This window comes from Vipera berus (genome assembly GCF_964194415.1).
Source record: "Vipera berus genome assembly, chromosome: 4".
NCBI classification, from domain to species: Eukaryota; Metazoa; Chordata; class Lepidosauria; order Squamata; family Viperidae; genus Vipera; species Vipera berus.
The window spans coordinates 39,144,515-39,163,398 of NC_138206.1; positions in this window are offsets into that span (position 1 = coordinate 39,144,515).

Here is an 18,884-nt window from a genome sequence, read left to right on the forward strand (position 1 = left end):
TGGCTAGAATAAAGAGTCTTTGGCACTGTATCCCAGTCATAAAGGAGTTGGGAATCAATCTCCCATCTTTTTGAAGACCAGAGTTCGGGGTGTGTTATTTTAGTTCCAAACTGCCTCCATCCTTCCCCAAGCAATTAACAATTTTAATGCTAGCTACATTTAAAAAAAAAGATCTTAGTTCAAAGCTCTTACACATTTGTACTGGATGACTTTGACAGTCCTTAGCTCTTGATAAGCAAATCCCTGAATGTACAATTAAAATTGCATATACAATTATAATTGTACATGTGCAACAAATAGTTTTATCTTTCAGACTGTGTGCAGTTAAAAATATTGTCACCTTTCCTCAGTAACTGCATCTAAGTCAATAACTGATTAATTTAGTCAGCAGTCTAATTCCTGATATCTGTGTCATCGTATCATAGGAACCTGGAATCTGAAGATGGTTTGTTTTGTTATTATTCAAGTATTCATAGGGAAAAAAACCCTAAAAACTAACTATTCTCTGTTTATAAAGGAAAATAGGTTTATGTGGAACATTGCAATTATACCAGACAACTGAAGAAGAAAAAAAAGCATTGGAAGAGTTTCTGAAGTACAGTGAAAAAGATACAATAAAGCTTGCACATCACAAAGACTTACTGAATACAGGAAAGACCAAACTGGCTTATAAGAATGACCAAATAAAGAATAGAAAAGAGATATGGCCAGTACTTTAAAAAAAACAAAAATAGCAGACAAAGCAGATAACAAGACCTAGCAATTCTAAGTGCTAGAAAACTGAAGAAAAAGACAAAGGGGCTAATTCTGACTGCACAAGCCTTAAGAACAAATGCATACAAGTCAGAATTGAGAAGACAACAACAGACAGCAAATGCTGCCTCTGCAAAACAACAACAACAACAACAACAACAAAAAGCAAGGAAACAGTGGACCATGTAATTAGTTGCTGCAAGATTGCATAAACTGAGTCCAAAAATTGACATGACTAAGTAGTAATAATAGTGCAGTAGAAAATCTGCTAGAAATACCGTTTGCCTGCAAGCAAGAACTGGTAAGACCATAAAATAGACAAAGTAATAGAAAATGAAGAAGCTAAAGGACTCTGTGACTTTAAAATTCAAACAGACTAGCATGTACCAATAGAAGAAAATATTTGTAGCTCAGGTTTGAACTGTGCTTTTATTTCATGCAATGTCTGCAAGGAAAAAAAGATGCTCAGAGAGTACCAAGGACTCCATAAACAAGCATTGGCCACACAACACCCTAAATTTAACAATTGAAAAGAAAGACAAAAATAGTTGAAACAACAGAATAGAAAAAAAACCTGGAGAAAATTGCAAAATATAAACATCTATAAATAGAAGTATGATGACAAAAACGCAGAGATAGGACCAATAATAATTGGTGTGTTATGTGCATTTTCAAAACATCTGGAAAATCACTTGAACACGATTGGCATTGACCAAATTACCATCAGTCAATTGCAAAAGTCAGATTTAATCCTGAAACAATACATTAGCCAAGGTCCTTGGAAAGGATTTGATGGGTTGAGAAAGATGCTAAACTGAGTCTAAATATTTAGCTGACTATGTAACTAACCATTGTTTGTCTGTCTGCCTATCTATCTATCTATCTATCTATCTATCTATCTATCTATCTATCTATCTATCTATCTATCTATCTATCTACCTACCTACCTATCCATCCATCTATCTTACAAGAAACAGACCAGGATGTAATGTTACTTTCAATACCAGATCCACCTATGATGAATCTTTACTACAATATAAGAAGATGGCTTGATAAGATATTCTGCTCATGGTTTGATAATTGATTCATTGAATAAACCAGTTCTTGAAAGATAGCAATAGAGTTCGAAAACTATCACAGTGTAAATTTGAATTAAACCTTTGTAATTCAGTAGCTTTGTAATTTTGTAATCAAATACATTTGTCAGGTCCCCAAATCCTTATTGTTTTCCCTGCATATGTCCTCTTGTTTGGGGCTTGACATTCTGCTGGGGGGGAGGTAATTTGCTTTCACTTGTAGTAACTTTCACTTTATGTTTTTCCTCTCCCACCCCTATCCACTTGGAAACGAATGTGTCTCCCTTATCAAGGAGACAGCTACGGAGAAACAAACCTGGAGAAGACCTTGAGATGCGCACCAGCTGTGCCAGTTACCCAAACATCATGCCACCTGTGGATTGGGCGGATTTCAAATGAACACTATGACGTTGGTGGGAGGAGGAAGATTGCTAGTTTAACTATACTATTTAAGTGGGACTTTCCCCTGATCTCACATTGACTTCCCTACTGTCACTAACTCCTAATAAAAGTTCCTTTTGAGATGATGCCTGATTCAACCTGCTGGTTAGCTGAGGTGGGACCTTACAACATTTAACAAACATTTTCCTTAACACTGCTGTGTAATTTGTTTTATCCATTATACACACACACACACACACACACGTGTGTGTGTGTGTGTGTGTGTGTTAAGTGTTTGTTAAGTATTTAGATTACTTTGCTAGGCCCCAAACACGGGACAAATCTTATTTCCTGTTTCAGCCTTAACCCAAGGCCATCCACAGGCAGTAGTCACACCAGTAACAGCTCATATTTGTGTAATTTTTTTGGATTGCTAACAAAGAATTAAAGGGAGACTGATATGCATTTCAAACTTATTTGTTTACACAAATATGAGCTGTCACTGCTGTGACTACTGCCTGTGGATGGACTTGGGTTAGGCTGAAACAGGAAATAAGGTTTGTCCCGTGTTTGGGGCCTAGCAAGGTAATCTAAATACTTAACAAGCACTTAACACATATCTCCCTTGCTTCTCAGCTAACAAAGCGAGAAAGAGCCAGTGGCCTAAAGGTTAGAGCAATTGCCTAAGGTGCAATCGGCCCAGGTTCGAATCTCAGAAGGGTATGGCTGACTGATGAGAACAAATAAGTTTGAAATGATCATATTGGTCTCCCTTTATTCTTTGTTAGCCAGCCAAAAAAATCACACACACACACACACACATATGTATTCGGGTCTTTTGGCGTATTCGGGTCTTTTCCCATGTAGGATTGAGAGTGTCTTGGTGACATTTCGATGAGGTCCCACTCGTCATCTTCAGAGAAGGGTGGGATATAAATGTAATAAAATAAATAAATAAATAAATAAATAAATAAATAAATAAATCCTACACGGGAAAAGACCTGAATACGCCAAGACCTACATACCTATACCCATGAAAATCTACGAATATATATATATATATATATGGATCTTCGGTCATTCGGGTTTCCTCCCGCGTAGAACTAAAGGTGTAGGTGCGACGTTTCGACGGAATCCCATCCGTCATCATCAGGCTGGTGGCTTCTGCTTCCTTCTTCTGGGAGAAGCATGTGGCTGTTTGTTCCTCTTTTTTAAACTGCCAGAGGGGGTGTGTTCTGTGGGTGGAGGTGTGCTCTGATTGGGTGGGGGACCAAGTGTGTTCTGATTGGGTGGGAGTGTGTTTTGAATGGTGGGTGTGTTCTGATTGGGTGGGGGTGTGTTCTGAGTGGATGGGCTGGTCTCAGCTGCCAGCTCCAGACCTGAGCTGGTGAGTTGTGCTGCTTTTGTTCGGCTTCGTGTTTGTGGTGGTGCCATGTTTTTATAGTGGGTGTCAGTTTGCTTATTGTGTGGTTTGGAGGGGTTTAAAGTGGCTGATGTTGCAGCTGTAGTTAGGTTTTTGTTTTGTGGTTGTGCGTCGTTATCATTGTGGGTTCGGATTTGCTTTTTGAATGGTTGTGTGGTGGTGATGTCATGTGATGTTATCATGAGTTTGGGTCTGGTATCATTCTTGGTGGTTGGGCCTCGTCTGTCAATCAAGGCGGGTTTCCAAATGGCTGGTAAGCGAGAGGTATCATCTCGTTTGTTAATGCTGTGGGGGGCGTTTTTCTATCTCAATGGCTTCTCTGATTATTCTGTTGTTAAAATGTTCAATTTTGGCGATAGTTTTGGTTTTTTTAAAATCAATTTCATGTCCCGTGGCTTCAAAGTGTTGGACCAGGGATGAAGTTTGTTCTCCCTTTCTGAGTGAGTTTTTGTGCTCTTCAATGCGTGCACTTATTCTTCTGTTGGTCTGTCCGATGTATGTGGTGGGGCAGGTGGTGCATGGGATTTCGTATACTCCTTGGTTTTCTAACCCAATTATGTCCTTGGGGTTTCTTAGGATGGTGGATATTTTTCTGTCTGTGTAGAATGCTGTTTTGATGTTGTGTTTTTGGAGGACCTTGCTGATTCTGTCTGTGGTCCCTTTTAAGTATGGGAGGAGGGCTTTGCCATTTTCTTGTTCTCTGTCTTGGGTTTTTGTGGGTGTCTCTCTTTGGATTAAGTTGGTAATCGTGTTTCTTTGGAATCCATTGGCTGTTAGTACATTAGTGAGAGTGTGTAGTTCGGGTTTTAGGTGTTGTTCGTCAGCTAGGTGTTTTGTTCTAGAGATGAGTGTCTTGGCTACGGAGTTGATCTGTGCTGGGTGGTGGTGTGAGAGTGCGTTTAGATAGCGGTTTGTGTGTGTTTTTTTTATGGTAGATAGTGTGTCCTAGGGAGCCGTTGGATTTCTTGTAGACTAAGAAGAGGAACAAACAGCCACATGCTTCTCCCAGAAGAAGGAAGCAGAAGCCACCAGCCTGATGATGACGGATGGGATTCCGTCGAAACGTCGCACCTACACCTTTAGTTCTACGTGGGAGGAAACCCGAATGACCGAAGATCCACATATAAACACCCGCGAAAACCTCAGAAAACATATATATATATATATATATATATATATATATATATATATATATATATATATATATATATATATATATACAGAGAGAGAGAGAGAGAGAGAAATAATGTTGATATATATACAGAGAGAGAGAGAGAGAGAAATAATGTTGATGTGTTCATTTTTAGAATTGTTATTATGATTCAGATTGATTTTAATCTAACTATAGGATCTTTTGAAATGAAGATTAAAAGATTTTATGGTAATCGGGCAGACAAAAAATCAGAATTTGTGGGTAAGGGAAAGAAATTAGGAAAACTAGGTTTTTCAGGTTTATTTTTGTGTTTAGGGGCTTTTTTGTTGTCAACAATCCAGTTCTGAAGACATTTACTTTAGTGCTATCCATGAGAGTATGTCAGAAGTACAGTATACTGGAATTCTATTCTGTCTTAAGTGTGGAGATTTATCAGGTTATTAACAAAGTCCTAGATGTACAGCTTGAAATTTTTGTCAGAGAGATGCCATGAAGATATTATTAGCAATTATTTTCTCAGTTACAGTTGTATGAAACCTAAAGATAAATGTTCCATTCTAAGATACAAAATAAAAATTAGAAGAAAAACACCATTTTTTAAAAACAAACAAAAGAATAGAAAGCTCAGAATTTTGTAACACTTAATGCAGTATATCCATTTCTTCAAATGTTGACAATACAGTGAATATCTGTGTTATGGGTATTTGTAGCTGTAGTTAACTTATAGATGTAACTCACATGTTAAAATAATTTTCTGTATAGTGCATAACTGGAAACATTTACTGTATATAGTTCTGCAACAACAGTTTTATTTATGATACTTTGATGACTGATCAAGCACAATTGTTAATTATAATCATTTTTTTATACTGTAGCTCAGCTCTGTAAGGTTCTTCTGGCAAATTATATTAAATATTACGTGAAAATCTCCTAGAAAAGAACAGTTTCAAATTTAAAAATTAAAAAATATAAAATATCCATTAAATAACTATAAAATAAAATATAAAAATATAAAAATATTCATTAAATAACTATTATGTAAATGTTTACAATGAATTTGCATTATTTGTTATTATGCTAGCAGCACACTATGGATCCAACATGGATTTTCATCTATTTATATAAAGATTCAGGAAAGATAAAATAAATTGGGACAAGCTAAGAAATAATATACTTTTCAAATATATTTTTATTATTGCATAGATTATTTTTCCTTAATATAAAATATTGCCAATATTTTGTCTTAGTCATGATGCTAACATGTAAGTATATGTGAAAACAAAATATAAAGTGATAACAAACACAGAATGCCTATTTTCTATAGCTACTATTACTAAAAGAGTAATTTGTTACATGCTTATCAATGAAGCCATAATATAAAGAACTAAGTGTGGTCTTTAAACTATTTTTACCTTGAGAAATTGTAATGCACTCACTATACCTACCAAGCTTCTCTCAATGTTTGTACAATATATTCTCATATCTTGACAGTTACAGATTTTCTGAAGTTAATGTAAATGATAATTGAAAATACTGTATATGGCATTTGAGTTTTTTCCCAGTGGTAAAGCCATATCCCTACGTTAAAAGTATACATTATAGTTTAACTGTTAAATATTTTCTACATGTTGCTTGCTGAGTGACTTAATTATATTTTATATTAAAAATAAAACTCAAAAGAGGGGGATGTAATTCATTAGTTTAAGATGGTGAAGGTCACCAACTTTAAAAAATGTTGTGGATTAATTCATGAAGCATAGTCTATTGTTGGTGTTGAAAAAGAAAATGTTAGTTAAGTATTCAGGAAGCATTTTTCTAAATATCATTTTTAAGGGGAATAAAAGTTTGCTTATATCTTCTGTTATTGAACATTCTGGGAACCATCTGTAGTTCTTGGAGAACAATGTTTTATAACACGGGAGTTATAACAGAGTTATAACAGAGAAACCCTATCATCCAATCTATGTACTTAACATGGAAGATAACCTCTCCACAAATAGATGTTTATACTGGTAAAACTGATTCTATGTTTGAACTGTGTCACAAGGGCTTACATCAATGTTAAGTCCACTGAATTGCATCTAGAAGCCTATCAATAACTACTAAAGATTTAATGATCATTCTACACTGACAGAATTGTCCTATCAGCAATCTAGCCGATATTTTATGGTAGCCATTTTTTCTGAAAATTTCCAAAGGGAACTTTGGTATGATTTATCAGGGATCCAATTCCATCCAAGTCTAATCTAATTGTCACTAATGAAACAAAATCTGTAGCTTTTATAAAACTGAGATAATAAATAGTATATAATAGCTGATTTTACACTCAAATGTCTTCCACAAAAAACTGAAACTGAAGGAATACACACATGAGACATATATTTCTATAACAACTACTGCTATTAAAGATTTAATGCAACAGTGAATTATTTGTTGTATAATATATAAAACTGAATCAACAAATGCCTGAAGGCTTTATTGTTGATATGCTATATTTACTTTTTACGGTTGAATTTCTCTTCAAAGAAATGCCTCTACTCTATTTGGTGCCGAGATGATTTTTTTGTATACTTAACATTGTTCTGAGCAAGTGTTAATTAGCTTTAGAACTTTTTTATACATTATAGTTTTAGACAAGACATGTAGCATTCACATCTTCAAATTGTACTATTGAGAACATTATAGGAAACAATGTTATATTAAATTGCTTCCATAGAAGCAAAAGGGTATATTTATCCATCAACATGAATATTGAAATGTTTAGATCTCATGGCAAATTGCTTGGCTAGGCATAGGATAAAATATTTATCAGCAATACAAAGCTGCATCATGTATTTTTCAGAATGTTTAACAGTCTAAAGTTATCTAAATAATAGTGGGCGATGAAGTTATGAGTATTTCTACAACATACCCCACAGATTTTTCTCAAGACACCAGGAATAATAAATAGAAAAGTAAGAAAGGATTGGGAATTCCAACCAAAACGTTACTATAGATGCCTTGCAGTTTTTAGTTTAAAAAAAGAAACTAAAAATAATTAGTGTTCATCTCTCTTATTTCACATGAGTAAAGAAAGAGGAGAAAAGAGACTATTGCTCCCAATAGCTGAAATTAGAGAGAAAGAGGAAATGCTTTTTTAAGCAAATCAACTTAATACATAATGTCCAGAATAATCCTAGATTCTTAGAAGAAAGAAAGAAACTGGTAAAGCAAATTGCTGCATTTTACTCTGCCTTCTTTTTCTGAACTGCTTAGGAGAGTTGGCATAATTTGGAAAGAAAGAAAGAAAGAAAGAAAGAAAGAAAGAAAGAAAGAAAGAAAGAAAGAAAGAAAGAAAGGAAGGAAGGAAGGAAGGAAGGAAGGAAGGAAGGAAGGAAGGAAGGAAGGAAGGAAGGAAATATCCCTATTTGGTATGCATATTTCTATCAATTTTATCATACAGAGGTTGTTTACAAACCTCTGTATGTTAGAGAAAATATTCATAAGATAATTATAAAGATGTACACCAGCCTTTCTATGTTAATAATTTGTCTAAGCAGATCCTTATATTAAGGAAATGTCTGCATCAAAATTTAGGGGAAGTTGTATATTAAAACAAAGGATAACAATTTGTGTGAGAGTGTCACTGATGGGAACATCTGTTGGAAAGGCATACTGATCAAACATTTTTCTAAAAAGACTGATTATTCCATCTCAATTATTATACTTGAGGCCGCTGAAAAATATGAATGCACAGTTAAGATCAATATTGATCTAAGAAGGCATCACAAAGATTGGACACACAAGTATCTTTGTTGTTGTTGTTAGCTGCGAAGTCGTGTCCGACCCATCGCGACCCTATGGACAACATTCCTCCAGGCCTTCCTGTCCTCCACCATCTTCTGGAGTCCATTCAAGCTCACGCCCACTGCTTCAGTGACTCCATCCAGCCACCTCATTCTCTGTCGTCCCCTTCTTCTATTGCCCTCGATCTTTCCCAGCATTAGGCTCTTCTCCAGTGAGTCCTTCCTTCTCATTAGGTGGCCAAAGTACTTGAGTTTTAGCTTCAGGATCTGGCCTTCTAAAGAGCAGTCAGGATTGATCTCCTCTAGGACTGACCGGTTTGATCGCCTTGCAGTCCAAGGGACTCGCAGGAGTCTTCTCCAGCACCATAGTTCAAAGGCCTCAATTCTTTGGCGCTCAGCCTTTCTTATGGTCCAACTTTCACTGCCATACATTGCAACTGGGAAGACCATAGCCTTGACTATACGCACTTTTGTTGACAGGGTGATGTCTCTGCTTTTTAGTGTGCTGTCTAGATTTGCCATGGCTTTCCTCCCCAGGAGCAAGCGTCTTTTAATTTCTTGGCTACAGTCCCCATCTGCAGTGATCTTGGAGCCCAGGAAAACAAAATCTGTCACTACCTCCATTTCTTCCCCATCTATTTGCCAGGAATTGAGAGGGCCAGTTGCCATGATCTTGGTTTTCTTAATGTTAAGTTTCAACCCAACTTTTGCACTCTCCTTCTTCACCCGCAACAAGAGGCTCTTTAGTTCTTCTTCACTTTCTGCCATTAGAGTGGTATCATCTGCGTATCTTAGGTTGTTGATATTTCTTCCGGCAATCTTAATTCCAACTTTTGATTCATCTAGCCCTGCCTTTCTCATGATGTGCTCTGCATATAAGTTAAATAGGCAGGGCGACAGTATACAGCCTTGCCGGACTCCTTTCCCAATTTTGAACCAATCAGTGGTTCCGTGTCCAGTTCTCACTGTTGCTTCTTGACCCGCATATAGGTTTCTCAAGAGACAAATAAGATGGTCTGGTACTCCCATCTCTTTAAGAACTTGCCACAGTTTGTTATGATCCACACAATCAAAGGCTTTAGCATAGTCAATGAAGCAGAAGTAGATGTTTTTCTGGAACTCCCTAGCTTTCTCCATGATCCAGCGTATGTTGGCAATTTGATCTCTAGTTCCTCTGCCTCTTCGAAATCCTGCCTGTACTTCTGGTAGTTCTCGATCCACATACTGCTGAAGTCTAGCTTGTAGGATTTTAAGCATGACTTTACTAGCATGAGAAATGAGTGCAATGGTGCGGTAGTTTGAACATTCTTTGGCACTGCCTTTCTTTGGAATTGGAATGTAAACTGATCTTTTCCAATCCTGTGGCCACTGTTGAGTTTTCCAAATTTGCTGGCAAATTGAGTGTAGCACTTTTACTGCACTGTCTTTTAAGATTTTGAATAGCTCAGCTGGAATACTGTCACCTCCACTAGCTTTGTTGTTGCTCAGCTTTTCTAAGGCCCACTTCACCTCACATTCTAGGATGTCTGGCTCGAGGTCAGTGACCACATCATTGTGATTATCTGGGACGTTAAGCTCATTCTTGTATAGTTCTTCTGTGTAATTTTGCCACCTCTTCTTAATCTCTTCTGCCTCTGTTAGGTCCCTGCCATTTTGGTCCTTTATCATGCCCATTTTTGCATTAAACGTTCCCTTCATCTCTCCAATTTTCTTGAAAAGATCTCTGGTCCTCCCTATTCTATTGTTTTCTTCTATTTCTTTGCACTGTTCATTTAAGAAGGCATTCTTATCTCTTCTAGCTATTCTCTGGAATTCTGCATTCAATTGGGCATATCTATGTTTTTCTCCCTTGCCTTTCGCTTCCCTCCTTTCCTCAGCTATTTGCAAAGCTTCCTCAGACAGCCATTTTGCTTTCTTGCATTTCTTTTTCTTTGGGATAGTTTTGGTTGCTACCTGTTGTACAATGTCGCGAACCTCTGTCCATAGTTCTTCAGGCACTCTGTCTATCAGATCTAATTCCTTAAATCTATTTGTCACCTCTACTGTATATTCAACAGGGATATGATTTAATTCATACCTGACTGGCCTAGTGCTTTTCCCTACTTTCTTCAGTTTAAGCCTAAACTTTGCAAGGAGAAGCTCATGGTCTGAGCCACAGTCAGCTCCTGGTCTTGTTTTTACCGACTGTATAGAGCTTCTCCATCTTTGGCTGCAGAGCATATAGTCAATCTGATTTCTGTGTTGACCGTCTGGTGATGTCCATGTGTAGAGCCGTCTCTTGGGTTGTTGGAAAAGAGTGTTTGCTATGACCATCGTATTCTCTTGACAAAATTCTATCAGCCTGTGCCCTGCTTCATTTTGTACTCCAAGGCCAAACTTGCCTGTTATTCCAGTTATCTTTTGGCTTCCTACTTTAGCATTCCAATCCCCCATGATGATAAGGACATCATTTTTTGGTGTTACTTCTATAAGGTGCTGTAGGGCTTCATAGAACCGGTCAATTTCATCCTCTTCAGCACTGGTGGTTGGGGCATAGACCTGGACTACTGTGATATTGAATGGTTTGCCTTGGATTCGAACTGAGATCATTCTGTCATTTTGAGGATTGTATCCCAGTATTGATTTTCCTACTCTTTTATTGACTATGAAGGCTACTCCATTTCTTCTGAGGGATTCTTGCCCGCAGTAGTATACCTGATGGTCATCTGAATTAAATTCACCCATTCCTGTCCATTTTAGTTCGCTGATACCTAAGATGTCGATGTTCAGTCTTGTCATCTCTTGTTTGACCACGTCCAGCTTTCCTTGATTCATGGATCTTACATTCCAGGTTCCTATGGAGAAAAAATCTTTACAGCATCGGACTTTCCTTTCACCACCAGACATATCCACAGCTGAGCGTCCTTTCGGCTTTGGCCCAGTCGCTTCATTCTTTCTGGCGCTACTAGTACTAGCCCTCTGCTCTTCCCCAGTAGCATATTGGACGCCTTCCGACCTGAGGGGCTCATCTTCCAGCGTCATATCGTTTTGCCTTTTGGTACTGTCCATAGGGTTTTCATGGCAAAGATACTGGAGTGGGTTGCCATTTCCTTCTCCAGTGGATCACGTTTTGTCAGAACTCTCAGCTATGACCTGTCCGTCTTGGGTGGCCCTGCACGGCATAGCTCATAGCTTCATTGAATTACGCAAGCCCCTTCGCCACGACAAGGCAGTAATCCATGAAGGGGACAAGTATCTTAGAAGATGTCATAAAACATATCTGAGCTGCAGAAATGCAGACAATCTGTGATGGAAGCATTTTTCACACTTTAAGATAGGTTAGTTATTTTAAGGACATACAGTGTATGTTGTCATTATTTCATTACTAACTGTTGGCTCCAAACACAGTTGATCCAACTGCTCTGAAGCAACTATTCATCTTATCCAGTAAATGAATAAAAACAAGAGATAGAAATACCAGCTCAGGATAGAATATTTACAATAAAAAGAAGGTTATATTATACCATTTCTATGATCATACTTGGAAAGGGGAAAACAAGTAAGCATTAAAGGCTGAAGGATCTAGCTTATTTACTATTGCTTAGAACAGGAGTGTCAAACTCGCAACCTCACATGACATGACACAACTTATCATGACTTTTTGCCATTGTTGGCAAAGGGGTGAGCGTGGTTTCACTTTGATGCATTCAGCCCACGGGCTGGCACAAAACCCTATACCATTTCAGACAAATGGCTGTCCAGTCTCTTCTTTAAAACTTCCAGTGTTGGAGCATTCACCACTTCTGGAGGCAGGTTGTTCCACTGGTTAATTGTTCTAACTGTCAGGAAGCTTCTCCTTAGTTCTAGGTTGCTTCTCTCCTTGACTAGTTTCCATCCGTTGCTTCTTGTCCTGCCTTCAGGTGATCTAGAGAATAGCTTGACTCCCTCTTCTTTTTGGCAGCCCCTGAGATATTGGAACACTGCTATCATGTCTCCCCTCATCCTTCTCTTCATTAAACTATGTTAATGTTAATGATTGATAAAGTGACAAAAGAGCATTTTCTAACTTATCAGCCAATGCTCTGCTTTAATATTAGATATATAAATGGCTTCTACAGTGTGGCTTCAACTTTTAGTAATTTCCTTATCAATATTACTTTTTTCGATCAGTTTTCAATTATGAAAGCATACTATAATCAGTGTTTGCTTCTTATGTATAACTTATTTATAATAAGTTTATAATTATATTATATATTATATAATATTATATTTATAATATAATAATTATAAATAGTTGTTTGCTATGTTCATAGGAAACCTTAAGTTTTCCTGTTGATTAAACCTCAAAAAAGCAGATTTTTAATTGCAAGTGGTTAATATTCTGACTTATGGTATAACAACCTGTGGCTTTCCAATTATTGGTGAGCTACAACTACAATTACCATTAACAATTATACATTTCAAGCAAAGTTTGAAAGTTTAGATTTTCCCATTCTTGTTTGGTACATGTTCTTAAATTAAAGGAGATTTCCACAGCCTCTGAAATCTTAACATGAACCAGGATATAGAATTGTTAAAATGTTGAACTGGACCAGGGGTCTTCAGACTTGGCCCTTTTATGACTTGTGGACTTCAACTCATAGAATTCCTCAGCCAGACACACTGAGTTATAAAAGGGCCATGTTTGAAGACCCCTGAACTAGACCATTCTCAAACTCACACCATTTTATTGGTTTATTTAAGCCAAACTCTTTCTTTCCCTCCCTCCCTCCTTCTCTTCCTCCTTCCCTCTTTCTCTCCCTCTCCCTCTCTCTCTCTCTGCAACCTATTTTCCAAATAGGTTGGGCTGTCATGAGGATTTGCTATCATCTATATTCTAGAAAAGAATCCACTGCCAACTTTCAGAGCCACTAACGATATATACTGTGTACTATAAACCATCATAACTGAATGGAACAAGTATGATCAATGATGGTTTTAATTTTATTGCTTCGTTCAGCTGTATGTATTGTTTTTATTGTTTGGTTGTAAGCTCCACAGAATTCTTTTTATGATGGGTAGTCATACAAACATTTTAATAAATAAATGGTTTCCATGGAAAAGTGGTAAACATTTGTATATCAAAGAGACAATAAGAAGTTCATAAATGCAAGCACCAAAAACCACTGGTAACATTATCAGTGCAATTTTTTTTCTTCATGACTGACATTTTTCCAAATTAAATAGAAAATATTTTCTTTTTAGCCAGAAAAAAGTGATGTGGATACAGCCATTCCCTAGAGTCATCTGACTAATATGGTGCCTATTGGGTCCAGTGTTCGAACACATATTTTATTTTGTGCCTCCTGTTTTTGTTTTATTTTGATTCATAGAACAAAACTTTGGGTTTGTTTTTTTAAAAAAAAACACAGAAAGCAAGTAAGCTGCAAAGGAATTCCAAAATTAAACTTCATTTTCAAGAGGATTTCTTCATCAAAGGTATTTTCAAAAAATAGAAATAGTGAGATGGAGACCAAGTCTCTTTCTGGAAGTGAGTACAGCTGGTAAATATATGTATATAATTTCCCAGACATAAGCTCTTACCCATATTGTGGTAGTACCAATAACATCCTATTAAAATTCTGAATTTCTGAGGAAATTTTTACATTTTATTCGAGGAAATTGATAACTTTATCTGGGCAACTTAGGCATCCTCCTGGATGCATGACTCAGTTTAGAAGACCACGTTGGAGTCGTGGCCAGGGGGGCATTTGCACAGGTTCGCCTGATGCACCAGTTGCGACCCTATCTGGACTGAGATGCTTTACGTACGGTCACTCATGCGCTCATTACCTCCTGTGTAGATTACTGCAATGCTCTCTACATGGGGCTGCCCTTGAAGACTACCCAGAGGCTTCAGCTGGTGCAGAATGCGGCCGCACGGGTTGTGATGGGAGCATCCCGATACTCCCATATTACACCCCTCCTGCGTGAGCTGCATTGGTTACCGGTTGCCCTCCGGGTGAGATTCAAGGTGCTGGTCCTTACCTATAAAGCCCTACATGGCTTAGGCCCAGGATATTTGCAGGACCGTCTGCTGCCAGGAACAATTTCCCATCGCCCTGTGCACTCACACAGAGAGGGCCTCCTCAGGGTGCCATCGGCCAGACAATGTTGGCTGGCGACCCCCAGGGGGAGGGCCTTCTCTGTTGGGGCACCTACTTTGTGGAATTAGCTCCCCCCGGGAGCTCCAGATGGCCCCAGACCTTTGGTCCTTTTGCCGTGACCTTAAGACATATCTTTTCCAACAGCCCGACCTGGACTGATGATAATGGGGTTTTAATCATGATTTTAAATGTTTTATTGGTTTTAGTTGGACTTCGACATAATTTAATTCTTTTTTAATATTTGTATTTATTGTATTTTATTGTTGTTAGCCGCCCTGAGTCCTTCAGGAGATAGGGCGGCATACAAGTCTCATTATAAATAAATAAATAAAATAAAAAGGGAAAAGTGAACATATATTATTATACTGGTCAGATTAGGCAAAATTGTGTTCTAACACACAGAGACATTCCTTAATACTCTTTTCCATAGGCATCAATGTACAGTATGTATTTTAACTGAGTTATGTTAAAAGACTAGAGCCATTTTGATGCATTGGTTAAGGTACCAGACTATGAACTGGGAGACTATGAAAGCAACCAGGGTGACTTTGGGCCAGTCACTTTCTTACCGACTTGGGAAACAGGCAATAGTAAACCAGTTCTGAAATCTTGTCCAGATAACTTGTCCAGGAAGTTGTCAGAAGTCAACACTAAGGCAAACATACACAAACATGTTAGAAGAAAAGAAAATCTGTAGAGATATCGGTCTTAATTATCATCCAACTGGTGAGCTAGAGTGTCTGGCAAACTGAAAAAATATATTCTTTTTTCATAAAGGAAACATATTCTGCAACCCATGATTTGGTATTCCCTTTACAGGATTTAAAACACAGGAGGTATTTGGGTTGGGTGCATATACAAACACAGATTATTTTCATTTATTTTACATTTTTAAAAATTCACATTAAAATTATCTGTTTATCTAGCATTTCAAATAAAAACTTTTAAGTATTAAAACATAGCATAAAAATATTTCATATAATTGTTTATAAAAATGTAGAAATCCATCTTTCATGATACTATCCTAATGTTTTTCATATTATTAACATGAATATGTTATGCTTCAAATTTCATAGAACATTCCAAGATACCTAGAAACTATTTCATATAACTTTCAGAAAATGATTTGGGACTTCATTTAATCTGATTTAATTTGTACAGACAGAGAAACATCCATATATGCAGACAGCAAAATTGGGATGACTGCCAGCTCTGACATTGATAGTGGACTCATTCCCAGCCTACATAAGCCAGGGGAGTTGGAAATCAGCACACATTATGGATATAAAGATTCTTCTTGATTGGTCTGGCACAAGAGCAATATATCTGACTAATTTGACTAATGTTCAAAATAGTGATAGTAGAAGAGGGAAAGTAGAAATCAAATATTGCATGTGTGGGAAGAAATGTCTATTGTGGTTTGTGCTTAAAGGATTATTAAAACTAAATTCAATACAGCATTTGAATCTGACTTTGATTAAATCTGTAGCTCACAAGACTAAATTTTATCCAGCTGTAAAATCAAGGTTTAATTCAAAACATACCAACTTTGATTGACTGAGTGAACTGGTTTCCACAATTTGTGTGGGTGGAGGGAGAGGGGGGAACAAAATGATATGAAAAATCATAAGACCTATAATCATCACCGAATTAAGTGGTGTTATATGACAGTCTATATTAAAACATGTTTTCATGGTGGATATTTATGTATCCACAAAGAAATCTAAACAATACTTTATGCTAGCTAACTAAGGGGAAGTTGAAAGCAGAACATAGTTTAGTTTTTGTAAGAAGTGTTTCCATAGGAAGCAGAAGGGCAGGGACAATAGATTAAATGAACAATTTTAAATTACTTCAGGAATTCTGGCTGGAGGAAGAAAGGAGGTAATAGCTAGCAACTAAGATGAATCTAGACAAGTCTGATTGCAGATTTATAATTTTATCAAGAACAGTGTCATATGTTACATAAAAAGGCATACAACATACATACTGTACCATGATAGCAGAAGATCAGGTCTCCTTAAATCATGCTGGTTTTGCACCTCAAAAGCAAAGGTACAAATGGAGAGTTTTATACAATATCTAGTTATAAAAGAATTTTCAGAAAGAAAGTATGATGGGAGACACCAGCTATAAATATTTCACCAAGATTTTGGTCTGAAATTGAAAAGGACATTCTGTCCAGAAATGGTACTGACCTCTTCTAATGCTGGTCTATGACAATAATAAATATTTGATTTGTCTTGATTTGGCATTGACCTCTCTGATGGAGAGCATAAACTGGGAGTTTAAATTAATGGTAGCCTCTTTGATGTCAGTGTGCTTGGAAAAAAAGCATTTGATGAAATATACAGTATGCTTCACTTTATTCTAAGTGGAGTTTCATCTTGTTAATCTTAAACTAGAAAGGCAACATTTTTTTAAAAAATATCATTATGGTTAAAATCATCAAAATGCATTAGCCATAGTGAAGGTCATATTTTTCCCCTCTTGTAAAAGAAACATTAGATAGTTAGCTTCCTAATTGTCTGATGATAATTTGGGGGTCAGCACTTGATGAGACTGTATCTATATTTTCTATTATCAGAGTTTCAATGAAGCAAGAAATGGAATAAATGCCTGTAAGGTTCATCTCTAAAGCTAGTAAGGATATAAGATGACATAGGGCTTATTATACCCATTCTCCATGGCCCAATGAGCATTTCTCAAGCAGAAGTTGAGGCTGAATTCCGTTTTTGAACATCTGTATTTTGTGCTTTAATATCTGTATCATGATGGATCCTTAAATTCTGACTAAAGGAAAAGTAGCAGTAGCACAGATACAAATGAATCAGTGTGGACATCATATTTGAAACTTTTCTGATTGAAAAGCTTTGACTAAAATACTATTATGCTGAACAAAATACAGGGTGCTTTAGATTTTTTTTAGAGCAAATTGTTTGGAAAATTAAGTACAGTTTTCTTTAAATTCAAGGCCTTTCTACTAGTAGTGTTTTTTCCCCTGAAAAATGAGGCCTTGTATTGTAGAAAGTTCTCAAAGAACTTCAGAAATGAAATGCGGCTAGGAGAGCATTTGCAGAATTTTGTATTATGTACCAGTTGCAGTCTTTCCTGGATCAGGATTGCCTATGCTCAATTGTTAAGTTCATAGTCATCTGATGGATGGACTACTGTAATGTGCTCTACATGGGGCTACCTTTGAACAGTATTTGGAAGCTACAGCTGGTGCAGAATGCGGTTGCATGGGTAGTTTTGGGGACCCTAAGAATGCCTCCCGGGACACCTCTGCTTCACGAGTTGCACTGGTTACCAGTCTGCTTCCAGACACAATTCAAGGTGTTGGTGATCACTTTTAAAGCCCTTCATGGCATGAGTCCAGGTTACTTGAGGGACCATCTCACCCCACTGGGATTGACCCATACCACTCATGTCAGTAGAGGAGAAATGCTGCAGCTCTCATCAGCCCGATTATTCAAGCTGGAGGGGTCCAGGAGAAGAACCTTCTCTGCTGTTGTTCCTGCCTTCTGGAACATCTTGTCCCCCGATATGAGGTTGGCTCCAAACCTCCTATCTTTTTGTAAAGGCCTAAAGACGTGGCTTTGCCAGTTGGCTTGAGGCCCCAGTGGGGGAACAGCACAATGAAGGTGGCTGAGTAATAACGGATCCCACCTCCCCCTCTACTCTGCCCCTCCCTCCCCCATGTGTTTTTGGTTTTAATGTTTGCTTTTAACTTTTTATGTTTTAGATTTTATGTAAGTGTAAGCTGCCCAGAATTACCCTATGGTAAGATGGGCGGCCAATAAATTTTATAAATAAATAAACAATAAAATAAATTTGAAATGGTTTAGTAAGGGCAGGGAAGGAAAACATGTCAGATTTTGTATTTTCTATGGAATGATAAAAAGATATAAATTTGAGCCAGTGTAGATTTCTTGATATTCTATTTATTATTATCACACTATAAGTATCCTAATGTAGCACATGGCATCTCAATACTGGTAGATTTTTTTTTTATGACAGTGAAATCTCGTAAAATTAGAACCGTTCCTCAAAAGTGCATGAAGCTTTTGTTGTTATCAGAAGGTAGTTCTATATAATAGACTTTCCCATCCTACAGTGTTGGAAAACATAATCTGTCAGATACATAGAATGCTTCTTTTATGAAATGCCTTTAATACTGATATCATC